This window comes from Canis lupus, chromosome 1 (genome assembly GCF_011100685.1).
Source record: "Canis lupus familiaris isolate Mischka breed German Shepherd chromosome 1, alternate assembly UU_Cfam_GSD_1.0, whole genome shotgun sequence".
Taxonomy (NCBI): Eukaryota; Metazoa; Chordata; class Mammalia; order Carnivora; family Canidae; genus Canis; species Canis lupus.
The window spans coordinates 106,018,142-106,027,620 of NC_049222.1; the positions used below are offsets into that span (position 1 = coordinate 106,018,142).

At 55.5% G+C, this 9,479-nt stretch overlaps 1 long non-coding RNA gene and 3 other non-coding genes across 4 annotated transcripts; 1 reads left to right on the plus strand and 3 right to left on the minus strand.

Moving 5' to 3' along the window:
* Positions 1 to 171: 171 nt before the first annotated feature.
* On the minus strand, positions 172 to 231 carry MIR125A (microRNA mir-125a). Its single transcript, NR_049236.1, has one exon. It is a non-coding gene; the product is annotated as a microRNA mir-125a (primary transcript).
* A 407-nt stretch (positions 232 to 638) lies between these two features.
* Positions 639 to 705, minus strand: MIRLET7E (microRNA let-7e). Its single transcript, NR_049235.1, has one exon. It is a non-coding gene; the product is annotated as a microRNA let-7e (primary transcript).
* Positions 706 to 801: 96 nt separating this feature from the next.
* LOC111099011 lies at positions 802 to 9,242 on the plus strand. Its single transcript, XR_005354492.1, has 4 exons — positions 802 to 1,529; positions 2,443 to 2,583; positions 4,281 to 4,347; positions 8,817 to 9,242. It is a non-coding gene; the product is annotated as an uncharacterized LOC111099011 (long non-coding RNA).
* MIR99B (microRNA mir-99b) lies at positions 824 to 883 on the minus strand. Its single transcript, NR_049234.1, has one exon. It is a non-coding gene; the product is annotated as a microRNA mir-99b (primary transcript).
* Positions 9,243 to 9,479: the final 237 nt, after the last annotated feature.

The following is a 9,479-nucleotide window of genomic DNA, read 5'->3' on the forward strand; positions in this document are numbered from 1 at the left end:
GGTGACCTTTGTGAGGTCACCACTGGGTGGGGGAGGGGCATGCAGTCTGGGGTCAGAGGTTGGATTTCGGAGGCTGGTCAAATGTCAAGCTCTGGATTTTCAGGGAGAAAGGGTGTGAGGAGTCAGGGGTCGGGCGGGCAATCCCCAGGCTTGTGGTTACGCCAGACGCCAGGCTCCCAAGAACCTCACCTGTGACCCTGGATGTCCTCACAGGTTAAAGGGTCTCAGGGACCCAGAGGCCGGCAGTGTGGTGTGTGGTGGCCTGACAGGCCCTGGTGTGGGGTGGGGGTGGGGGTGTCAGAGTGGAAATGGCACAAAGATACTGAGAAAGCCCAAGAGACAGAAACTGAGACGTGGAGAGATATCAGAAAGCACAATAAGAGAGAGATGGAGAGACAATCTGAGAGGCTGCTGTGTAGACCCACAGAAGACTCCAGAGACACAGCGGAGATGGAGAGATAGAGAAAGCGAAGTAGAGGTTTCTTCTTGGGAGAGGAACTCTTTGAGGGCAGTGGGAAGAGGGGATGCAAGGACAGGACAGGCGAGAAGCCCAGCTCCTCCTCCCAGGGTCCCCCGGCATGGGGCAGTGATCAGGGGCTGGGGTCCCCGCCGGGCGTCCCGTGCAGGGCGCAGCCTGGGGAAAGCTAGGAGGCCGTATAGTGATCTCCGTGGGTGTCCTCCTCAACTATACAACCTCCTACCTCAGCCCGGGGGGCGCGGCAGGTGGACAGACAGACGGATGGAGGGACAGATGGGGGCCAGGAGGGCCAGGGAGGGTGGGGAGGGCCGGGAAGACCCCAGCCGCGATGGTGAGCCCCCGACACAGACCCACAGACTCGAGCTTGTGTGCGGCGAAGGCCCCGCAAGGTCGGTTCTACGGGTGGGTGCCAGGACCCAGGAATCCGGGCCCCCGGCCCCCTCCTCCCAAGGAACCCAAGAATCAGCCCCTTGGCTCCTTCCTCAGCAGAGACCCAGGAGTTTCAGGCCCCTAGCCCCTTCCTCCTCAAAGGTGCATTGAGTCCAGGCCAGTGGACCCTCCTCTTTCAGACTCAGATGTCTGGGCAGCCCCCTCTTCCCTCAGGCCCTGAGAGTCCAATCAGGCCTGCTTCCCTGGGGAAGGCGGAGCCTGGCTCCCTGGATGTGGAGTCAGAGGGAACCTCACCTGTTCCGGAGCTCAGTCCCTTGGGCAAGCAGCTCCCTACCTACCTGTCAGATTCTGGAATCCGGGACTAGGGTGGAGGCAGGGACAGGAAGCCTTCAAACCTTTCTGGATATTTTCCCCCTCTCTCATGTCTTCTTTTAGCCTCCCATCACTTATAATGATGATGACTATGGTTCCCGAGCACTGACACTGCCCCAGGCCTGGCCAGGTGCTGTCCGCTGGCTGGCGCTGGCTGGCGGCTGCAGAGATGAAGAGAAGCTTGGCCAGAGTCAGGCCAGTGGGAGGAGCCAGGCCTGGTGGGCGGCGGCCAGGCACCCAGCGTCCCTGGCCCAGGGCTGAGCTGAGCTCGAGCACCTGCGGGTCACTGGTCAGTCCCTCTGGCCAGTGCTGGCTGTCCTGCTGCCTCGGTCCCACGCTCCAGCTCCATCTCCCCGGCTCTCTCCTCCTGCTGCGCCTGGTCTCGGAGCCTGGTCTCGCAGTCAGCCCGCGGCTTACCTGGTCTCCACCTCCTCCTGCGTCTGTTTCTCGGGCTCCGCATTGCTCCCGCTTCGGCTCTCGTCCTCCTCTCCCCTCCGTGGTTCCGGCGCTCTCCCTCGCAGATGGCCTCTCCCTCTCTCTCCTTTCTCATTCTTTTTCTTTCCCTTCTGTCTTTCTTCCTCCCTAGTCCACCTCCCTCCCTCGCTCTTTGTCTCTCATTCTCTCAGTCTCTTTCTTCCGCAGGGTCTCTGTCTCTGGCCGGCTCCCTTCTTTCTATCTCACATCTCTGTCTCCCTCTGTCTCTTTCCTCCGTGCTCTCCCCTCCCACCCTTCTTTCTCCCTCCCTTCTTCGCCCCCTCTCTGCCTCTCTCTCTCTCTCTCTCTTTCTCCTTCCCTCTCTCCCTCCCCCTCCCAGCTCAGAGCCAGGTCTGGAGCTGGGGGTGGGGTGGGGGTGGTTCGAGAAGGGGCCCAGGGCTGGGGTAGCGACCTGCTGAGGAGGGGGAGGAGAGGCGGGCAGGGGGCGGAGGAGAGCTGGAGATGGGGGGCCAGAGTCGGGTCCGGCTCTCATCCCCCCTTCCCTCCTTCCCAACCTCCCAGACCCTCAGGCGGGGGCGAGAGTCAGGCCAAGGTGGGGAGGAAGGGGAAGGGAGGAGGCTGCCCCCGCCCCCCCACAACCTGGCCCAGAGCCCAGGCCGGGTTCCCAGCATGCCCCGGGGCTGCCTGGGGCCTGAGGAGGGGGTGAGAGGGGAGCTGAGAATCTTAAAGATTTGCCGGACCCGAGCGTCTCCCCACTCCACCAACAGATTCCTCCTTGGGGAAACTGAGACCCAGACGCGAGGGTCAGGACTGGTTCAAGGTCACCGGACACGGCGTTGATGGAGACACGAACTCCCCGGGCCCAGAGGCCCGATTTGGGGAAGGGGTTGGCGCTGGACTTCCCTCAGGTCTGGGTCCCCCTCCCCCTCTCTGCAGACCCTGGGGAGCCCCCAAGGGTCAGAGAGCAGACCCAAACAGTCTGGCACTATGGCAACCAGCTGGCCCCGCCCCCTTAACCCCCGGAGGGCTGGGATCCAGCTGGGGCTTAAAGAGAAGGTGGGGACGCCTGGGTTCGGGGGAGAAAGGAGCCAGAGGCCCGGACTCTGTCGTTCCGTGAAGGGTGGGGGCTGGGGTGTGGACTCGCAGGTATGAGGGAAGAAGAGGCCGGGGGCCAGGACTCTCTCGGGTCCTGGGGGAAAGGGGGCTGAGGGTCCGGATTCTGAAATTCTCAAGGAGGGGGCTGGGTTGCGGACTCCCAGGTCTGAGGGAGGAGGGGGCTGGGGCCTGGAATCCCAGGTCCCCAAGGGAGCCTGGATGCTGGGCCTCTCCTCCGCCAGACATCCCCTGCCCCCGCCGCTGACCCTGGCCTGTCTGGCAGCCCAGACAACCTCCCCCCCTCCGCCCCCACCTCGCACGGCTCACCCTTGACCCCTCAAAGCCCCGCAGCCCCATCCCTGCCCCTCCCCCTCCCCTCTAGCCAGACGTTAACCCTTCCGCTGCCGGAGGCACCTCCAAGGCCAACCACTCTCCCTCCACCTCCCCAGAGGGCTCGGGCGGGCATCTTGCCATAGCGTCCTCCAGCCTCCGTCCGCATCCAGCTACCCCGGCCCCAGCTCTCTCCTCCTCTGGAATCCGGGGGCCGTTCCCCGCCCTCTCCTCCGGACCCCAGGAATCCAGGCCCCCCCAGGCCCCCTCCAACCAGGATCCGGGAGTCTGGGTCCCCAGCCCCCTCCTCGTCCAGGAACCCAGAACCCCAGGCCGCCGCGGCCTCCTCCTCTTCCTGGGACCCCGGGTCCGCGCCCCAGCCCCCCTCCCCACCCCCACTCCCCAGCCAGCTTTCCGCAGACTCACGGCTCCGCGGCTCCCGCGTCGGAGGGCAGGGGCTCCCCGGCCAGCCCCCAGGCCGCGCCGAGCCGGGCCCGCCGCCGCCCGCTCTCCATCCTCTCCCCGCCTCCGCCGCCCGACGGCCTCTCCCCTTCCTCCCGGCGGCCCCGGCATCCTCCTTCCCTCCTCCCGACTCCCTCCGGCCCGCGTCTCCGCCCGGGACCCCGCGGGCCGGCCCCCTCCCCGGGCGCCCCCGCGCCGGCCCCTCCCCGCCGCCGGCCCGGCCCGGCCTGCCTCCCCCGGCCCCGGAGCTGGCCCCGGTCCAGGGGAAAAAATTCCATCCAGCCCCGGGGAGGAGGCGCGGGCGGGGGAGGGAGCGCGGGGAGGCCGGCCGGGAGCGTGACGCAGGGCGGAGGGAAGGGACAAAAGGGGCCGGGGCGGCGGGGCGCCGCGCTCCACTTCTCCCTCCCTCCACCTCCCGCGGCCGGCCCGGCTCTCCCCTCGCCGCTCTCTCCCGCGCCCTCCACCTCTGCTCCCTCGCCTCCCGCGCGGTGCATTCTCTCCTCCTGGTCTAGGTCTCGGTGTCTCTCCTCTTCCTCCTCCCGCCCCCCCTCCTCCCTTGCCTCCCTCCCTGCCGCAGCGGGGTCTGCTCCCCTCCTCGCTCTCCCCCTTCCTGCCCTCCCAGCCTCCTCTTCCTCCCTCCGCTTCGGTTCCCCCCCGCCCCGCCCGCTGCCCGCACTGGGGCCCCAAAGGTGAATCAGACCCATATCTCCCCTTGCAGACGGAGCTCACAGTATGATGGAGGAGACAGCCCCAGACGCAGGCAGTTCCAATCCAGGGCGATCGGGGTATGACAGAGCCAGAGGCCAGCGGCCGTGGGAGCCCAGGGGCGCAAGGGGTCCTTTCAGCTGGAGGCTGCGGAAGGGACCTCCGAGAATCGGGAGAAGTTAGATCTGGGTGGCTGAGAAGGGGGCTGGCCGCAGCAAGGGCGTTCCGGGAGGAGGCTTGAAGGCAGGGAACCGGGGGCGATTCCGGGAGGACCGCAAAGCAGTCAGGTCTGCCTCGAGCCTTAGAGGACAGGAGCCCAAGATGCGGCTGAGGTGGTGGGCGGGGCCAGGCTCGGCTGGGAACTTTCTCCCGGGGGTGACCGGGAGCCATGGACGGTTGTGGTCGGATCTGGGCGTCAGAGAGTCCCCTCTGGGGCCCTGTGGGGGATGGATGCAGGGGGAGGATGCCCGAGCTGGGGCTGGGACCTTGCGGACCCGAAGGAGGGGGTGGGGCAGAGAATGTGAGGAGGCAGGTGGGGCTGAGCACCGACAGACAGTGGGGTTGATAGGGAGGGAAGAGGTGAAGAAGATACCACACCCAGGAGTCTGGCTCAGGAACTGAGGGGACGGAAGTTGTTCCCAAGGGGAAACCAGTAGGAAGGGGGGACAGGAGAGGACAGGTGCCGTTCGCAGCTTGGAACTCCGTGGACTCGTGGGCCAGGGGACATTTAGGGACGACATGCAGACAGTGGTGGGTATAGGGTTCTGGGGCTCCCAGTGAAAAATGCATTTCCCTTCCACCCTGTCCCCCAGGCACTCAGTACTGGCTGGAATCGGCTTATGCTTACCAGTGCCCCGTGTATCTTTTCAGACATGTTCTATACATCTGTGCACATATATTAAGCCACCTCCTTTTTGTTGTCCCCAGCTGGCATCACATAATCCTACTCTTTGGTTTTTTTTTTAACACTCTATCTTGAAGATCCTCCTATATCCACGCTTACAGAGCTACTTCTTTCATTTTAGGGGCTGTATAGTATTCCATTGCATATTTACTTATTCGTGCTTATCCAATAAGCACCAGGTTTTTTGTTTTTTGTTTTTGGTTTTTTTTTTTTTTTTTTTTTGGTATACAAAAGCTAATGCTTATGCATATGTAAATTGCTTTTTTTTTTTTTTTACTGATTTCTTCCAAGCCTCTGAACTCAGATATTTGATAAATACTTGCTTCTAGGTCTTTTAAATTTTGTTATTAATTACTAGTGATAGGAACAATAATTGGGCAGCCTCGGTGTCTTAGCGGTTTAGTGCTGCCTTCAGCCCACGGCCTGATCCTGGAGACTCGGAATCAAGTCCCACTTCTCGCTTCTCCCTCTGCCTATGTCTCTGCCTCTCTCTCTCTCTCTCTCTGTGTGTGTCTCTCATGAATAAATAAGTAAAATCTTAAAAAAAAAAAAAGGAACAATAATGATGACAACACATACAACACATACCCTTTATTGAATGTCTAGTTCAGGACCGGTGTGGGCTAGGTATTTGTTATACATTGGATCATTCAGTCATCGCAGCAGTCTTAACTATTGGAATTGTTTTATCTCCGTGTAAGGATGAGGGAACCGAGGTCCTGCATAGTAAGTTAGCCAAACTCACAAAGTGAATGAATGGCAGAGTTAGGTTTGAACTCAGGCCTCTCTGACTCCAAGTTCTATGCCTTTTCTTGGGAGGTGAGCTGTCTGCAAAAAAAAATATGCAACTTATTCGAGATTAGTATTTGGCTCAGTTTAGACTGGTCATGCACACAAACCTACATAGGATAAAAAGGACTTTTGCCCCTTGATTTGATATCCAGAATTACTGTCACTCTGCATTTACCCCAGATGCCCTGTAGTCGGGACCGGACTGTCGCCTTGCCCTGGCTCTGATCCCGTCATGTTGTGATTCTCCATGTCTGAGTCTGGCTCTGGGAATTCACTGAGGGCACGATCTAGGTCTGAGTCATCTCTGTGTCCTCACTATCACCCAGCACAGGGTGTGGCTCAGAGTAGGGGCCTAGGAAAATGTTCGCTAATGAATGGAGGGATGGATGAATAACAAATGGCTCTATGGGTTAGGCTGGAACTGGAACTTAAGCCTCTGGGATAAAAGAACATAATTCCCATTAGTTCCTGAAACATAAGGCCTCCATTCCCATTGATTAGTGAGTCACAGGAACCACTGTTTCCATCATTCCCTGATAATACAGAGTTCGCAAATCCCTTGGTACCTAAGACTCAATTGATGCAATTGCCACCAATCGCTGAGACTCCAGACCCACCTTCCCATCAGCCCCCTGGACCGAGGACACTGTTCTCATTAGTCCCTGGAACTCGGGACCCACCTTCCCATCAACCCTGGAGGCACAAAGGCCCCATTATCATCAGACATTAGCATACAAGCATCAGACATTAGCATACAAGTTTATTCTTGTTAATCCCTGATACACAACATCCCTAATTCCTATACCCCTAAGACACAGGGACCACTAGTCCCTCCCACTCCTGAGATACAAATTTTGCCATTCTTATTATCCCTTGGGACAGTGTGCCAGTGGAAAATAGAAACAGCCCACCCATCATCACAAGTCCATCCCCAAGTTCCCAGAATAGGAACTGTTAGCCAGGAAGATACCTGCCTTGAAGTAGGTCTGAGTCAAGAACTCACTGATTAATACTACAGAAAAGAAGGCCTCAGGTCATGAAGAACATCAGAGTAGCAGAGAATCCTTCCATGTGAAGGATCAACCTCAAACCCAAGATAATCCTCCTGTACCTCCAGAAAATCCTTCCACATGGGGGTTAAACTCCAAACTCAAGATAATCCTACAGCACCACTTAATCCCCACAGGTGCAATAATCCTTAGACTGGCAGAGCATCCAAAATACCAGATGATCCAAATGCAACATGCTCCCATTGCACCATTAAATAATCCGAGATGGGGCAGCCCGGTGGCTCAGCGGTTTAGCGCCGCCTTCCGCCCAGGGTGTGATCTTGGAGACCCGGGATCTAGTCCCCCCGTTGGGCTCCCTGCATGGAGCCTGCTTCTCCCTCTCTGTGTCTGTGCCTCTCTCTCTCTCTCTCTCTGTCTTTCATGAATAAATAAAATCTTTGGGAAAAATAAATAAATAAATAATCCGAGATGGACACTTGCCCCTCACAGAAATTGAGGACAGCTGCGCCTTTTCTGTGTGTGTGTATGGAGAAGACAAAGCTTTATCCCTTTATTAACCTTTTACTGGACCTGGGGTGGGGGTGGGGGGGATTCGTGTGAATTTTGGGCAGAATTTCTCCACAGCCCGTTTCTTTCCATTAAGGCCATTTCTTCTCTTCTCTCTCTCTCTCTCTCTCTCTTTTAAGATTTTATTTATTTATTCATGAGACACACACAGAGAAGAGAGGCAGAGACATAGGCAAAGGGAGAAGCAGGGTCCATGCAGAAAACCCGAGGTGGGACTCGATTCCCGGTCTCCAGGATCACGCCCTGGGCGGAAGGTGGCACTAAACAGCTAAGCCACCCGGTCGTCCCCATTTCTTCTATTCTGAATAGTGAAGGGCCTTTAGCTGCTCTGTTCTTTGCATCTCTGCAAAAAGGTAGGGAAGGTGGTTCTGAGAGGTTCAAGGAGATGAGTGGATGGGGCTCTTGTATACTTCCCGTTCTTCTAGTAATGGAGCCTCTTTCCTGTGAGAAATCCACTCTACAAGACTAGTAAGAATGTTCTAGCACTAATGCTCCCTCCCTTCCTCCTCCAAAACGTGTAGTCTGGGCATGTGATCCAACACAGACCAATCTGAACATTCATTCATTTGTGACCTCCAACCCCCAACAGAACTGGTTAGAATCCAAGATTTTACTTTTTAATCCTTTTTTGAGATTTTGTTTTCTAAGTAAACAAAAAGTAATCTCTACACCCAATATGGGGCTCAAACTCACAACCCTGAGATCAAGAGTCTCACACTCCATGGACTGAGCCAGCCCCTTCACTCTTTTTTTTTCCCCTTCACTTTTATCTTGACACCTTATTTTATGTCTTCTAAAATATACAAGCATTTGTACACACATAGAAAGTTTTTATTTTCCAAGAATAGACATATTGTATATAGCAAGGTGTTTAAAAGCAGATTCTGAAGCCAGGCTGGCTGGGCTTAAATTCTGGCTCAGCCATTTTCCTAGTTGTATCTCTTTATACCTCAATTTTGTCATCAGTGAAATAGGTGTGATAATTCACAGTACCTACATCACAGGGTTGAGATATGAAGATTAAAGGAGTTAATATATGTAAAGTACTTAAAGCGGGATCTGACACATAGTAAGCCATATAGGATTATGTTGTTATTATTCCTACAAAAAATAGCTAGCTCTTTATTTAATTTCTGCATACACATGCACAGCATTTTATAGAAATGGGACAATTTATACCTATGGAAATATTTTTACTACATTCTTCTTCCCCCTCCTCTTCCCTTTTTTCTTTGCTTTCCTTTTCTTACCTTTTCCCTTCTTGTCCACTCCCCAGGTGCCTCTCCACCCTGAAACATGTATGGTATCTGTCGTGGATTGAGTTATGCGCCCCCTGCCCAAATATGTTGAAATCCTAATCCCCAGTATCTGTGAATGTGACCTTATTTAGGGGTCTTTATAGATGCACTCAAATTACAGTGAGGTCATACCAGAATAGGGGAGGCCTTAAATCCAATGGCTGGCATCTTTATAAAGAGAGAAAGATTCAAAGATACAAAAGAGACACATAAGGAAGAAAGCCATTTGAAGGTGGAAGCAGAGATCTGGATGATGCATCTGCAAGCCAAGGAAAGCCAAGGATTGCCGGCCACCACCAGAAGTGGGAAGAGGTCAGGAAGGAGCTATCAAAGGGAGCTGACACCTGGTATCCAACTTCTGACCTCCACAACCATGAAAGAATAAACCGCTGTTGTTTAAGCCACCCAGTTTGTGGTAATTTGTTACAGAAATTCTAAAAAGCAAACCATATCCATGTTAATCTGTTTCCATACTAGGTGCTTAAGTAAACACACATACGCCCACGCATATGCGTGTGTGTGTGTGTGTGTGTGTGTGTGTGTATTTGGTTTGCGTTAAAATTCCATTTTGGCCTCTGCACTTGTTCAAATTTTTCTGACTTCAGGCTTCGTTCAGTCTTTTGAGGGTTGAAACACTGAAT